The following is a 17,239-nucleotide window of genomic DNA, read 5'->3' as shown; positions in this document are numbered from 1 at the left end:
TCATGGCTAATCAGTAGTTAAGTAAGATCTTTTACCTTGATTAAAAAGCCACTGATGTGTCCTTGAGTAAATTTAAATAGATCTGAATTCCACAAATTTTACATTTCAAAGCAGGGATAAGTGCCTTTCCCAAAATTAACACACAATCCATGAATAAAATCTTGTCTACACTAACACAATTCAATTATAAATTGAGCTCTGAACATGTCAAATGAAACCTCTTGAAGAGAGTAGAGGGGTGGAGGGAATAAGTATTTATTAAGCAGGTACTACCACGTACTGTGCTAATCACTTTACAAATATTATTTCATTTGACGATTTGAGTTTGAGAACTGCCAGCCCTGTTCCAAGATCCTTAGCAATTTTAGAACAAACCAAAAACTCCAGTCAGAGTTATCTGGGGAAGTTAATAAGTACCACTAATAGACTATCTTCCAGTTTCTGAAATCTGCTTCAGAGTAACAATGTACAAATGTATTTTAAGAATGATTTTGAACGTTATTACAGAATAGGCAGTCATTTGTCTTTCTAAAATAAGTTTGCTTTAAGCAGAAGAAAGGTGATGCACAGCCCCAGCTCTTTCAAAGGTGCCCTTCCTCCCTTTCCCAGCATGGCTGAAAAGGAAGTCTGTTTTAATCAATCACTCCAGGGCTGGCAATGTGCCCAAACAACATGTGTGTGCATATGGGGAGGATCTTTACATGCTTGCTTTTTGCCATTGAAACATTGCTTTTTTTCCACCTCACAGAAAATTCGTAAATGCCTTCAGAAAAGCTGTATGACCTCAGTGGCAGAACACAGGGGCCAAGGCTACCTATCTACCATGAATGTATCATTCAATCCCCACTGGGACTGAACAAGGTAAACTTTTTAAGTCTCAATTAATCTATACAATAATATGTTAATAAGAATAATAATAGCTACTAGTATTAATATAATACTTTCAGGTTTGCAAAGCACTTAACATGTATTCTTTGATCTTCACTGGAACACTGTGAGGCAGGTGCTGTTATTAACCCCATTTTCTGAACAAGGAAACTGAGGTTGAGACAAGGTTAAGTGACTTGCCCAAGTAAGTAAATGTCTGAGGCAGGCTTTAAATTCAGACCTTCCTGTCTTTTTATGTATTCTATCACCTTCACTTTCCCAAGGAAAATAATATAGCCTTTTTTTAAGAAATGAGTTATTTAGACAACATTGTGTAATTGATAATGAGCTGGCCTTGACAGTAGAAAGACCCTGGAAAAGTCACAGCCTTTCAGTACCCCAGGCAACTCTGCAAGACTCTAAGTTGCAGAGCACTTAGAGATTTCATTGACAGAAGGGGTTTGATGATGTAAATGCTCTCTAAACCAATGAAATCATGAATCCAGTCCAAATATGTATGAGTTTCCAGAGCTATTCATAATGTCCTAGGATAGATTAGGTGATCTCTCAATGTTAGAGAACACATTAAAAGAGGGAGGGGATCCAGATGACTCAAGAGGAGAAAGTGAGGCTGGTGACCTTGCACAGCCTTCCCTCACTCAAAACAAAGTCAAGTGCAACTCATGTCATCATTTCTCTGATGTCATAGTCCTCTTCGAAAACACATCACAAACTTATTGCCTATTTTACAAAAAACAGAGGGTAAGGGGTCTCCATTTTAAAAAGAGCTTTGTTTGAAGGGAAGCAGATTCTATCATTTTAGGTTGGCATTGCTTCCAGCTGTCATTATGTATGCCAGCATTCCAAAAAGTCTGTGATGCCAACAATATGGGTTATCTAGCTAAAGATCACAATTAGGGTGTGATTGCCCATCCTAGGCAACTTGTCCATGTCCTTCTATAAGTCACATCAATTCCAAATGTATCTAATTTTAAATTACTGTAAAGGGGGCCCACACAATAATCTAAAATGCAGTTCAGCTAAATACCACCACCCAATTCAAGATTAGCTTTTCAACTTGTGACCTAAATTTAAAACCTAGAAACACCAAGCACCCCTTTCATACAGTAGGGTCTTCTCTGAACTCTCAAGATTCCTTCTACATATATCATTTCCCTTCCTGAAAGACCTATCATTCTTCTGTCCTCATGTGGCTCCCTACTCATCATATGGTTGAAACTTCAGAAACTAGAATAGGTATTTTCTTGCCTTCTGGTCATTTTCCTTTTTCATTTGTCTTACCAACTTAATTAGCTCCTTCCCTTCCCACTGAGGTGACCAATTTAACTCAATGCCAACTGAGAGACTACTCCCAGCTGTGCTTTCAAATCATAGGCAGATACTTGGCAACACACCAGTGAGCCATCACAGTTATCAGAGTATAGAATGACTGACTGCAGCTTGAATACTGCATTTATAGATAAAGAAATTCCCAGGCTTGTCCCTAGGATTTGGAATTCTGGGTCAGACATGGAGTAGGTTGGTGGAATAGAAAGTTGAATAGAGGCATCCCACCCTAGGTAGTATTTCAAAGTACTCTGAATGCAGTCCTTTCCTGTTGCAGAGTAGGAGCAACTGGTTCTTAAATAAAACTTTACACATCCTTCCCCACCCCCCAACCTGGGCAGCTAGGTGGTGCAGTGGATAGAGCACCAGTGCAAGAGTCAGGAGGACCTGAGTTCAAATCTCACCTCAGACACTTGACACTCACTAGCTGTGTGACCTTGAGCAAGTCATTTAACCCCAATTGCCTCATCCTGGGTCATCTCCAGTCATCCTGATGAATATCTGGTCTCTGGATTCAGATGGCTCTGGAAGAGAAGAGAGGCTGGTGACCTACACAGCCCTCCCTCACTCAAAACAAAGTCAAGGGCAAGTCATGTCATTATTTCTCTGATGGCATGGTCTTCTTCAGCAACTAAGGATGAACACACACACACACCCTCACCTATCCATTCCCCACCCACCCACCCCCCAAAAAAGCATTTTCAATATCACATCAAAGAAAAGTTTCTTCTAAAATGGGAGAGTCGTTTTGGCCTCTTAAGCATAATAGTTGACAAGATATCTACCAATGACCTGCAAACCTAAGGATTTTTGTTATCTCTCCTGGCAAGCCTAAAGATCTCCAATTTTAAAAAGTAATGAATACCTATTAGTTCACATTTTCCAAAGCTTCCCTCACAAGTTATCACTAGCCAATCTCCTCCCTATGACAAATCACTACATTCCTATCAGCCTGGATAGGAACAGTGAGAGGAAGCAACAAACCAATTTCAGTTTTAGACTTGTTTCAAAGCAAAAATATTCACTGTCCCATAGTTAATTAAACTAGAGTTTTCTAAATATGAAACCATTCATTTTATATGGCACAAGCTTCTCTCTTCTTTAGCATAATTTTAAAGTCTATTCTTTCTTTTGATGACCACTGCCTAATTCTCTCTCAACTAATGCCAAGGTTATGAACAAATTAACTTTTTCTCTTTAAATCTGGCAATAGGACAGACTATGCCCCTTATAATTATAAAACACTGAAACCACATTAGAATCCAAAAGAAATGATTTAATTAAATACTCCATGGTTCATTTTGATCTAGTGGTAACTAGTGGAATATTGACACTTTCAAACCCAGGAAACCTAAAATGATGACCATGACATAGTTTTAATCAGTAACCCGACTAGATAAGAATAACGTCAAAACTGGGCGATATAAATGACTGCCAATGCCTTGTCAGTTTCTGAGCTCTTTTAAAAAAGTCCCAACAGAAATCACTCAAAGTTCCCCTGATGCTGCTACTGACTTGAGTAACTTCAGGCTGATCATTTAACTATTTGATGTGATTTTTTTTCCTCACCTTTCAAGTGGGGAAAAACATATTGCCACCTGAAAATGCAAGCAAATACAATATTCTATAGAGTAGTACAGTGCTTAGGGGAAAGACAGAACATGACTACCTAGTTTAATATGCATGTGTGCTTATCTTAGCATTCAGATCATCCACAACATTTCCAAAGTTCCAACTAATGTAATGGCTGAATTATCACTTTGTTCCCAAATCCTTTTTGGTTGGGGATTGAAAACAAGTTATGCAAGCCATCTGTTCAAAGTACATTCTAGAATAAACCCTCCCCATAAGTGACCCTTTTCCATAGCTGAAAAGTTACCAGAAAATCTGTAATTTTTTTTTGATTTCCTCAATTATTAGCCCCCAGCACCACCCCTCTCTCTCCATCAAACACCCATGCATAACCTCCCTGTATTTGAACAAATACTTGGATGCAAGTCACCAACAGCTACAGACTGGTTTGTCTCATTAAAATGTTCTCAATTGATTACTCTTTTTGTTTGTTTTTCAGCAGGCATAGAATGATAAGCACTGGAAAAATAGAAATTCCAAAATAACCATTTAAATCACTTGACAATTGGGGAACTATTACACAATGCTAACTAGCAACTACAGCAGCTAAGTTGCAAGCAAAATTATTTCTGTTCAAAATTATATCCTGAATTATCTGTTTCACAGACACTCTACTTCTTCCCTGTACCTCAGTCCTTTATGGCTCAAGTGTTTCTAGTTATAATCCTAATTATAACTTTCTTACACTTGTTCCTCTATCAGCATTTTTCCTAGATCGCAAACCAGGTAATTCATGTTATCATTTCTATCAATACTCCTAATCAACACCTTTATGGGCTCTTCATACCCACCACTGGCTACCTGTTAGGTCTCATCTCTAAGGGGGGAACTTTGTTCTATTAGGTATAATAAAAATTTGCAGAAAGATTTTTTGATTATTTATCAACTGCATTAAAAGGACAAAAGGAAAAGTAATGGACTGTCTTCCTACTGGTGCTAGAGAAGGGTGAATTTCTCCTGAATCAAGTGGGCATGGATAGGAGTCAAGGTAAAAGTACAAATAATTAAACTTGACCAGGATCAATAGCCCTCGTCCTCATGGCCCTGGTGTTTTTCCCTCATGCCTTCCAAATATATATTAAAATCAAAGGTTACATTTTATTTGGGAAAACAGCATGTATACGTATAAGTGCAGGAGATGGGGGTAGGGGTAGACATGTGATTTCATTGGTGTATTGGGAACTCCCAGATAAGGAAGCACTTTATATCAATACAGGTCATCACTTTCTCTGTAATTTATAGAGCTAGGTCTCAAGCAGTGCAAAAAAATATTAATCCTATGAAGTGGTCACATTATTCTAATTCACAGAAAGTTATAATTATATGCAAAATATGGCAAATGGTTCCAGCCCAATGGAAATATGCAATGAAAATTCAAACAAGGCCATCACTTCATGGAATTCGTTACTTCACTAATCAGTACCTAGCTCTATTCTTAGAAAGCTCCCTAGATTATTGAGAGGATGTCATAGAATCATATATTTATAGCTGAAAGAGACCTTAGAGGCTATCAAATTCTCCTCCTCATTTTACAGTTGAGGAAACTGAGATTCAGGGAGCTTACATGACCAGGATCATACAACTAGTAAGTATCAAATTCAGATCTTCCGGCTTCAAAGTTCAGCACATTCTCTGATGTGCCACCCAGCTCGCCCAGGGTCACATATCCAATATATTTCAAAGGTGGGACTTGAACTAATGTCTTCCTGGTCTCAGCCTGTACTCTAAACACTACTATACTGGCTCTCACAGAACAATGAACATCAATAACTGCAGACTAAAAATAAACACAAAGTAATTTCTGTAAGGAAGGTAGGAAGGGCAGGTCTCATACTACATGTGGCATTTGAGCTGAATTCTGAAGGAAGTTAGGGATCCTAAGAGATGAAACCAAGGAAAGAGTGCATTCTGGGCACGGGGATGGAATAAGAGATAATATTGTATAGCTCTTCAAAGATTACAAAGGGATTCACTTAGAATATTGTGTGAGCAACAGCAAGACCAGTTTGGGTAGACTGCAGAAAGCAGGAAGGGGAATAATTCATAATAAGACTGAAAGGGTAGGTTGGGTCAAGGGTGTGAAGGGCTTTACATGCCAAAAGAAGAGTTTGATTCTGATCCTACATGGAACCACTACAGTTTATTGAGCAGAGAAGTAATATACTTAGACATGCACTTTTTAAGAAAATCACTTTGGTAACTGTGTGACCACTGGAGAGGGAAGAGACTTGCAGCAAAGTAGCAAATGAGGATGCTATTGTAATAATAAAGGAAAGAAGTGAGGAGGGCATGAACTGGAAGGATGTAGGGTGAGGAGAGAGAAAGGAATCTTCAAAAGAGCATGGTAAACTTCAATTCAGTAAGCACTTATTAAATATCAATTGTGTTCAGGGTACTCTACTAGGTCTTGGGGACATAGAGACAAATCAAACAGTTTCTGCATTGATGGAGGTTGCATTCTACATATATATGGATATGTGTAATGTTTGCAGTGTAATATATGCAAATGTAAATATAATATATGGGTGTGAGAGGTGGGGAGAGCTATAGCAAGTGGGGGAAATCAGGAAAGGGCTTAGGTAGGAGGCAAAGGTCAGTAGGTAGTGCATTCTAGACATGGAAAACAGCATATACAAAGGCACTGTGATGAGAGATATAATATTCCTAGGGAACAAGTAGGCCAGTTTGGCTAAAATACAGAATTCATGAGAGGGAGGAATGTGAAATGTCTCAAAAGATAGACTACAGCCAGACTGTGAGAGGCTTTAACCTACCAATAGTCTAGCTTTTATTTAATTCTAGAAGAAATAGGAGCAGTGAAGCTGTTTGACGAGGGGAATAACATGATCATACCTACGCTTTAGGAATATCAATTTGGCAGTAGAGTGGAAGATGGATAAAAAACAGGAGACACTGAAATCAGGAAGCCTAATTAAGAAGTTATTACAATATTCTAGGCAAGAAGTGATAAAAGCCTAAACTGGTCAACTGGACAAGAGAACTGAGGTGGGTGTTGAAGACGTTGAAGAGGTAGAATAGACAAGATCTGGCAATTGTTTGGATATTGGGCCTGGGAGCTGGGGTTTTAAGGAAGTGAATAGCTGAGGCTCATACCCAGGTGGCAAGCCTCAGTGAATGGAAGAACAATGGAAACCTCAAAATAAAGACAGAAGAGCAAAAAAAGAGAGAGAAATTGAAGGGGAAAGACCAAACAGAGGTCTCAAGACCCAGGAAGACCTCTAGTGAACTGAGATCCTCTATGATGGATTTACAGAAATATATGTGCAAAAATCACACCAGACAAGAAGTCACTGAAGAATTTTAACCTGCATTGATGGTAGGAGAATTTGTACAAGTGAGATCTGAGATGCAATAAGGCACTTCAGAATGGTGAGAAGATACCCTATCCAAAATCACAGCAGAGAGTGGAGCCTGGAGCTTACACAAAGTATCATTTCAGGAACCGAGATGAGAGAGAAGAGGAAACATAAGAGAAGACACGAACCACTATAAACAATTATTATAGATTCAGAGACACTATGAAAAAAGGGCTCTGAGAAACAAGAGAACTGAAAGAATAAATAAATTAAAAGAGAAAGTTATAAGCCTTGCCTAAGTAATAGGCTCCCCAAAAATTAGAATTGGTCAACAGACGTCAATGACTCCATGAGACTACAAGAAATATTAATTTTTTTAAAATAGAAGAAAATATTAGATATCTCTATCAAAAAACAAACAACTGAACTAGAAAATAAGTCAGGAGAATTAACTTAATAATTACTAGCCTCCTTAAAAAAATATTTTTTAGCAAATTCATGTACACTATATTTCAAAATGTCATATATGAAAGCTGTAAATATCTATTAGAACCAAAAGGCAAAGTATAGACTAGAAAGAATAGAAAATATAATAGAATGAATCTACTGATCACCTCTTGAAAGAAACCTCCAAAGGAAAAGTCCTAAGAGTGTCATAGCCACAATTCAGAGCTAAAATCCACATCAAAGAAAAAGTACTGCAAATCAATCATTTAGTAAACATTTATTAAGTGCCTAGTATGTGCCAGGCACTGTGCTAAGTACTGGGAATACCAAAAGAGTCAAAAGACAGTCCCTGCCCAAAAAGGAGTTCAATTACAAAGAAACCACAGTCAGGATCACACAAAACATAGTTGCTTTTACTATATATGAGTATATCTTGAAATTCAGTATTCCAAAATTCAAAGTTCTAGGCTTACACCAAAGAATAACTTATTTTTTAAAGCTGAGTGAATTATACTGAAGGAATGGAAGAGGGAAATGTACTTTTAATAGGAACGTTTTAACGCTCCTGATGGCAACACCAGAACTGAATTGAAACTTTGAAATGCAAACCCAAGAGTCAAGACACACCTCAAAAGCTAAATTTAGTTAAGCAATTAAAGGGGGCTATATTATGATGTAGTATTCACATTCTAATAGATGGGAGAGGGGAAGTTCACAGTCCTCAGGAAGAATTCGTGTTCTATTTTTTTCTTCTTGTTCTGCTCACTTTACTCTGTATCAGTTCATATAAGACTTCCTGGCATTTTATAAAACCATCCCTTTTATATTTCTTACAGGGCTATAATCAATTGTATTCATTTGCCATAATTTGTTCAGTCATTAACCAATAGATGGACATGCCCTTCATCCGCTTCAAGTGTTTTTTTTTTCCTTTTTCCTTTTCTTTTTTAATCCCTACCTTTCAGGATCTTTAATGTCTTCAAAGGATATTGAGGGATTTGACTAAGAAAAACAGAGGTCCTGGAAATGGATTTGTTCTCTTCTGAAGGTTTTAACAAAAGAAAAAAGAAGGGTAGAAGAAAGATACTAATATAAAAAAATAGGAAGAAGGAAGTATAATTTTCAATTTCTCATAACTACAATGTGTCAGAAGAAAAGTATACACCCATGGAGGAAAGGGTTGGGGAGAGCAGACTTCAGATGAACCTCTTTCTTAAACAAAAATGAAAAAGAAGAATGAGGCAGAAAAAGAGAGAGAGAGAGAGAGAGAGAGAGAGAGAGAGAGAGAGAGTTTGTTATAGAAATACATCAAACTCAACAGGGAAAGAGAGAAGGATAGGAATAAGGAAGATGAAGACAGAGAAAAATGCCAAGGACAGTGTAGTCAAAGCCAAAATGCACTTCAACTTCACAGGGTCAATTTGAAGGGAGGGACTAAAAAAGAAAAGGAAAAAAAATTGAAACTAAGGGCATGCCCATTTATTGAGTCGTGGCTGAATAAATTATGGTATATGATTATTGCACTGTAAGAAACATAAAAGAGGTGGTTTTAGAAAAACCAGGAAGTTTTACATCAATTGATACAGAGTGAAGTGAGCAGAACAAGAAGAAAAAGATAGATTAGGAATTCATATCCTGTATTCTGTGAATTTTTTATTTTAATTTTGATAAATGTACTGCAAAATAATTGGTTTCCTCTATAATCCTATGTATTTTACTTTATGCTTTTAAAAACATTATTCTGTTAAGGCATCCATAGGTTTTATAATAACAGAGAAATTCATGATACAAAAAAGTATTATTCCTGATTTAGATGATCAAATTATAAATAAAAAGCATTTTGAAAGGCTTAAGAATTCTGAATATATAGCAATGATCTTCCCCAAAGTCTAGCTTGAAATATTTAAAGACTAATAGAAAACTATGAAAAGTGTGGGACCCTTAAATTTAGTCGTTACTCAGAAATTTCAGAATTATGTAAATGGGATCAAGTATTGAAAATCATTGAACTTCTACACCTAGATGCCCCATTGGTATCTCAAATTCAACAGGATCAAAATAGGACTCATATGCTTCTCAAAACCAGCACCTCTCCCTAACTTCCTTCCCTATTTTTACCTAGGGCATCACCATCCCTCCAGTCACACCGGTATGCAACTTTGGAGTCTTCCTCAACTCCACTTTCCCCGACAAACTGCTACTCTCTTCCCCAACCCCACATATTGGTCAGTCAATCTTATCTATTCTGTATTTAAAATATTTCTCACATCTGTCTTCTCTTCACTTAGACACCACCAACTTAGTTCAGGTCCTCTTTACTTCTCACTGATCTATTACAATAGCCTCCTAATTAATATCCTTAGCTCCAAAATCCCCCAAACCCTTACCAGCCTATCCTCTATACAACTGTCAAACTGTTTAAGCCTAAACAAAGATCTTACGGGTCACCTTCCACATACTCAAAAATCTTCAGTGGCTCCTTATGATCTTTAGGATAAAATAAAAAAATTTTCCTTAAAGCTTTTCATGATCTGACCCCTATCTTCCTTTATGTATGTATGTATGTATGTATGTATGTATGTATGTATGTATGTGTTTGTCCTTTGCTGCCAAAGAAGACCATGCCATCACAGAAATAATGACATGACTTGCACTTGACTTTTGAGTGAGGGAGGGCTGTGCAGGTCACCAGCCTCACTTCTCCTCCAGAGCCATCTGAATCCAGTGACCAGATATTCATCAGGATAACTGGAGATGACCCAGGATGAGGCAGTTGGGGTTAAGTGGCTTGCCCAGTGAGTGTCAAGTGTCTGAGGTGAGATTTGAACTCAGGTCCTCCTGACTCCTGTACTAGTGCTCTATCCACTGCACCACCTAGCTGCCCTTCTTCCTTTATAGTAGTTTCACAATACTCCCTTTCATATACTTACCATTCCAGTAAAAACAGGTACTATCCGTTCCTCACACACAATATTTCATTTCTCATTTCTGTATCTTTTCACAAGTGGTTACCTATCATGTAGCACAAGTGGTATTTTATCACTAACATTGAAGAGGGAGGCAGATACTTGGTCGTATTTGTATGCAGACAGAAAGGAGTTACTGGAAAGGGTTCTCACAAGATGTTTATAAAGAGCCTATGTCTTAGATTACCTTGTGCTATCAGTTTCATATTCTCTCTCTCTCTCTTTCTCTCTCTCTGTCTCTCTGTCTCTCTGTCTCTGTCTCTGTGTCTCTGTCTCTCTCTCTCTCTCTCTCTGTCTCTCTCTCTCTCTCTCTCTCTCTCTCTCTGTCTCTCTCTCTCCCCACCCCTTTCCTTCTCCCCACACGTACCATGAATCATAAACTCTGAAGAACTAAACACAAATGCCCTCTCAGTCATTTAAACTTTTCAACCATGCTCTATTATGCTGCCAACTTCCCATTTGGAATTCTTTCCTTCACCATAGGACACCAGCCCTAAGGCTACTTCCTAACCTGGCAAAATAGGCCTGGGGAATAGCTGGAAGCTCTGTACCCTCACAGCTTCGGATACACAGCTATTCCTTCCTTCCCAAAACTTCTGACAGAGAAAATGATTAATGATCAAGGTCTGAGAGGAAGTGGCACACACAACAACCACTCAATAAACACCTGCTGATTGATTGGATGTGAAACAGTAATCTGAGATTAGTGATATATATAACCTGTCCTGCAAATGGCATCCTCTAAATACTTTCAGTTTTCTTGTCACTTGTACTTTAGACTTAAGTAGACAAAGCTATAGGCATTCTGAGTACAATGGTGAATCAACAGACAGGGTGGCTATTCCAATATACTTAAAAGTCATTAGGGTTTCACAGAAAAAGTGACTATCTAAAAATATATATGACAAACCACTTGGCTATAGAAAGTAAAGGTATAATGAAATAATGTCATGCAATTTTTCCCACAGAACCTTTACTATAAAATATAGCAACATAGGACTAATTTTTTAATTGTACACCATGGTAATGTTCATAGAAGGTCAATAGTAGGTAGGGGAAAGAGTTAAAGATCTTCCCTGCCCATTAACAGGCCTCAGATACCTTTTGTTACTTTCTAATGAGGCACTGGGTCATAAGTGTCCTGCGCTCCAGCCTTGAACAGTATACATACTCTGAGATAAGGTTTTACTTTGGAGCTTATTTTTTGGAAGAAGGTTTGTGTGCCAGATGAGACTCTGGGTAGCTGCCAAGGAGCCCCCCAGGTTTGAAAACTCAGACGTTGGTGCTTCTCTCTCTGGTAATAATGTATGTATTGTCTATGGTCAGACAGTTGGAAGCCCTGTCTGCTGGTCTTTCTGTTTGTAATTTCTGTTTGTATTTTCTCTAAAGTTCAGGGTGCTGACTTTTTCCCCTCAAATAAGTGAATGATATATGTGCTTGATTAAAGTAGATTATTGACCCCTCAAGAGTTGTTTTCCTTTCAGAAAAGCAGATCTAAGAACCTGTACAGCAGGCTTTCCTGTGTATGCCAGGGTCCTTGCTGTTACAACCATCTAGGCCAGAATTTTCCAACCTTACCTGTATTGTGAACTGGCACAATACTGTGAGTATTCCAGTGAATTCCAGTAATTCCAATGAATTAATTAAATTCTACAAAACACACCTGGGGCATAAAAATCATTCTTTTGTCGAAGAATGAGGTTGGGGAGGATGTAACAGAGAAGGGCAAAGATCTCCAAAACCCTATTCTGGCGGAGAATAAAAAGACTTCTAGGAAACCACAAGTTCACTCCTAGGCAGGCATCTGCTGGAACAGGTAGCAGAATGGTGATGGTCAAGGTAATTCACCTGAAGTGTCCCAGGAAAGGAAGCATACCATATGACAGCTTGTTATTTTGAGCAATTATTCTTGCTATAGGAAATTGGGCTCAATGTCAGGAAAACCTGGCTTCAGTAAAGTAAATAACAGTAAGAAGTAGGTGCTAAACTCAGTTTTTTCTGTTTTGAAGGAACGGAACCATCAGGACCCTGTCAAGTTCAAGCTCTATCCCCCCCCTCTATAGTTTAAGTAGAACAGCTCTCTTCAGAAACAAGAAAAGATGGAACTAGAGGTAGGAGAAAAGGAGGCAGGAAGATGGAGGAGGAGTCGGAGTTAGATTTGTTTTTTTATTCATTTTAGCTTGGGACTTTAAAAAATAAAGATTTTTGGTAGTAAAATATTTGTGGACCTGTGGTGTAGTAGAGCAGTGAGCTTAGAATTAGAAAGACTCAACTTCATGAGTTCAAACCCAGCCTCAGATACTTACTAGCCATGTGATCCTGGGTAAATCCCTTCACCCTGTTTGCCTCTGTTTTCTCATCTGTAAAATGAGGTAAAGAAGGAAACAGTAAACCACATTCTTGGCAAGAAAACTCCAAATGGGGTCACAAAAAGGCAGACATGACTGACTCAACACCAAAAAAAAAGGGGGGGGGTCATAAGTGCTCTTCAAAAATCTAATTACCTAAATTTTTTTTTTTAATCTATTAACAGGAATAAGAATACCTATAAATCCCAACAGAACTGTATGGGGATTTACGCAAATTTCTGAGATTCCCCAGAGAAGGCATAATTAGAAGTTGGGGTCTTAGTTCCTCTGTGTTTGCAAATAGACGTTCCCAGGCATACCTCCCCTGACTCTTGTAATACCCAGACAAAGGGAAGGGCTAAAAGAGCTTCTTTTAAGGAGTCCATTTCACAACATGGCTGACCAGGAATAGGATGAGTCTCATGCACACATATGATAGCCAGTCCCATGATGGTGAGAAATGAATAGGTAAAAAGTCTCTTTACCCAATTTTTTTCTTCTAATACTGTTATCTTAGTCCCTTAGTCCTTTTCTTTCCCTACCTGAAAATAAAATGCCCAGATATGAAAAGGGCAATATTTTATATGGATAACAGTTTTTGTTATTTCTGTGTGAGTGACTCATTGGTTCTGGTCAAATTCCACTTCAATACTGATCACGCCTGGTCAATGAGGGAATTGCACGGAACAAGTTCCTTTCCCAGCTTCCTAAAAGGTCCATAACAGAACAGGCCACAACCCAAGGAAGCTTTAATGAAAAAGAGGCTAAAGGAAAATGAAGGCTAACAAATGACTTCTACATCATATCAACAATGACTTAGAGCTCGTAATAATACACACGTATGAAAGAGAAGTTAAAATTTTGGGAACTCAGAGTGATTCAAATGGTCATCTCACTAACACTTGATTAATTCTGATTTCTTTATCTAACGTGAACTCCAAGGGACCTGAAAGAATCACTCCCCAGCAGCCAGTTCCTCCCTTGTGTATTAATCCCTTGGTTCTTAGTGCTCCACAGACACCAAGCAACCAATGTGGGCTGGTTTTTCTGTTTTATTTGTACCCAGCTTCCTCCACTCCAGTTGGTGATGGAACTTTCAGCTGAACAGGGACCAACTTTCATCACTCTCCTCAGGTGGGACACTGACTAGGGAGAAAATTCAAAAACCATGCAGAGGAAAGAAGCTGCCCAGAAAGGCAGCATACAAGCCTTACGCTCTGAAGAAGGGTGAGATAAGGGAGACCAAAAGCAGAAAAGCATGCAAACAGGGAAATGGCAGCTCATGGAAAGCAAGCATCCTCTAATTCATAATTCTGCCTATCACAAGGTAGTCTCCACAACACACAAGGTCTATTTGCACAATGTGGTGCCCAGCGAGAACAAAGGACAAACTCCACTGGACATAAGGTCAGTAAAGTTCCCTGGTCTGTTCTGTCTCACGCCCACTTTGAAATGTGTGTATTGAGGGCACAGCCATTGTACTACAGCCATACCCAGTGCCACTGAGGCACCTTCACCCTCTCCTCCACCACCCTCTTCAGAAATGCACTGGATCCTGTGCAAGAGCACATTTTCAGAGGCCCTCTCTCCTTCCCCTCCAGCAACACAAAGAGAAGGCCAAAAGGTCCTTTATAAAGGCTATTAACTGGAGGGGAGAAGGGGGGAAGGATGTGCCTAAAGCTCTGCATTTCAAGACACCTGTATTCTAAGAATCTAGGGTCTCTCCAAGTACAGATCTAAGTTGTGCACCACATAGACAGAAAGAACTAACTGCCTTCATCACAGATGAAATGTGATTTCCCTTTATTAATGCTGCCTTGCTCTTTTCCAGGATGAGTGATAAAGCTCCCCTTCTATCTAACCTTTCATGGGGATCCTAGAATCTGTGCTACATTGGCTTATCACCAGAAAATGTAGAATTTGGTGTTCTCTCCTAATTTATTGCCCTGACTAACAGGATAACATGCCATCTCCTTCTGGTGTTTGCACTGGCGACAAAGGGAATCAGGATGAAGTCTGAATGACTCAAGAAGGAACAGCTGATATCCACCAGAATCTGTTAGGTTTACTTGAGCAAAATAAGTGCAACTTCCAGCCAAGGAAACTCTGTTATAGCTGAATGAATAGCACCCCCTGGTTGGCAGTGACAAAGACAGCCAGCAACAACTGAGTGATCATGGATAAATAGAAAACTGAAGAAATGTGTTAACTTCTGTTTCACAGATTTGAATTCTAACTAAATTGAATGTTGGGATTTCAGGAGGATACAATAAAATTACAAAGATGAGATATTTTCTTCAATTGTATTTATTAAAAATGGGAATTTTGGAAAATAATCTTTAGGAGATATTTTCTACTTAAAACTTGACATAAATAGCCTCTATTGTGAATTCTAAGCCAATATATGGGCATAAGTTGAATGAAGCAGCTACATTTGGACATTTCTCAAGATGTCAAGATGAAATAAACAAAAAATAAGTAAAATAACATTTTGATTATGCTTGGTTAACCAAAATGCTAAGAACTTCAACTAACTGGACCATCCCTGTGAATGTGGAAAACTAAGCAGTCTTTAAGCTGGGAAGGAGAGAGTTGTCACAAACCCTATGAAACTTGTTCCTTAAGAGAAGTCTGCAATCATGCTCACAAAGACTTTGAATATTTATTATGATAAAAAAAATTCTCTCCCTTTATTTTTGTGGCAGGGATTTACATAGCTTTCCTCTGACTCCCTACTACTATCCTCCCAGAAACACAGCTAATAAGAGTCTGGGTAATTTAAACAACCCCACCCTATCGCCCTCAAGGAGATTCATATCAAGTTCAGAAACAAATGAAAATAAATAAGAGTGCATTGTTAAGCTGCTACAGAACTGAAGAGCATTCACCAAGGCAGAAGAAGGTAGGTGGTACAGTATGTAGAGTCCTGGTTTCTCTTATCTGTGAAATGAGAATAATATAGGACCAACATTACAGTGATGTTGTGACGATCAAATGAGATAATATACATGAAGCACTTGGCAAACCTTAAAGTCCCACATAAATGCTATCTATTAAAATAATTATTATTATTCCCAATATAATGAATAGTTTAAGATGGTGATAACAAGGAGGAGAAGGCTGAAGTGCCTCTGTTACAGAAGGGTTACCCAGCTAGGCCTAGTGTCAGGGGCAGAGAACAGTAATTCAAAAGTAGTAACTTGTTCCTTGATGTCTGTCTCTCTGTCTCTGTCTCTCTCTGTCTCTCTGCAATAGCAGTACAGTGACCACTGCAGAGCTGTTTGTTTTTTATGTCAAAATACTAGTGCCACCTGGACAGTAGCCACTTTGCAGAATGGCCAGAATAAGAGATGTCAATGACACTTGCTAGAAACTGCATTGAATTGCAGAAACAGCTACCTCGAGAAGCAACATCAATGTCACCTGATGAAAAGCTGTCCAGAACTGCAGGAGCCTCCCACTGAGGGACTACTACAGGGCAACCCCTTTAGCAACACCTGGGCATATGGCCTAGAGCATAACTATGTGACCAGACTACAATACTCTGTCAAGGAACTTACTCATTGGCAAGTATATTCATTTTCTGAAAGTTCTGTAGGGAGTTCTATTCTTAAAAGTTCATATTTTTTATTCTGAATTTAAGGAACACCAAAAAGAATATTTCTATATATGAAGGATGATGAGTTCTATTTTGCCTTCTTCAATCTTTCAAAAAACCTGTTTTTATTTGAGTTTTATGAAATGCAGCATTATAACAGCAGATGGTAATGATCCATTTGGGAAGTGTCATATGTGTGTGTTTGTCCTTCGTTGCCGAGGAAGACCATACCATCAGAGAAATAATGACATGACTTACACCTGACTTTGTTTTGAGTGAGGCAGGGCTGTGCAGTTCACCAGCCTCACTTCTCCTCCGGAGCCATCTGAATCCAGTGATCAGATATTCATCAGGATGACTGGGGATGACCCAGGATGAGGCAATGGGGATTAAGTGACTTGCTCAAGGTCACGCAGCTAGTGAGTGTCAAGTGTCTGAGGTGAGATTTGAACTCAGGTCCTCCTGACTCCTGCACTGGTGCTCTCTCCACTGTACCACCTAGCTGCCCCAGGAAATGTTATAGGACTTTCCCAAATCCCCTATATCCTGCAAGAGTTTCTCATATAAAGTATAAAATCAAAGTTAACGGTTCAATAAGCTTAGTTATCTGATTTTTCTCAGGTTTTAACTGACAACAAATTAGAAGCAGTGAAGTTAGGACATGGGGGAATGTTGCTAAAAACAGTCACAGGGTCCACTGACAATGGGAAAGAAGAC

The 17,239-nt window shown here is 38.7% G+C and overlaps 1 long non-coding RNA gene across 1 annotated transcript; it reads left to right on the top strand.

The window, feature by feature from the left end:
• The first annotated feature begins 620 nt into the window (after positions 1-620).
• On the top strand, positions 621-16,031 carry LOC140509693 (uncharacterized). Its single transcript, XR_011968882.1, has 3 exons — positions 621-861; positions 13,991-14,331; positions 14,756-16,031. It is a non-coding gene; the product is annotated as an uncharacterized lncRNA (long non-coding RNA).
• Positions 16,032-17,239: the final 1,208 nt, after the last annotated feature.

Source organism: Notamacropus eugenii, chromosome 6, assembly GCF_028372415.1.
Source record: "Notamacropus eugenii isolate mMacEug1 chromosome 6, mMacEug1.pri_v2, whole genome shotgun sequence".
Classification (NCBI taxonomy): Eukaryota; Metazoa; Chordata; class Mammalia; order Diprotodontia; family Macropodidae; genus Notamacropus; species Notamacropus eugenii.
This window is presented reverse-complemented; position numbering and strand designations above follow the sequence as displayed.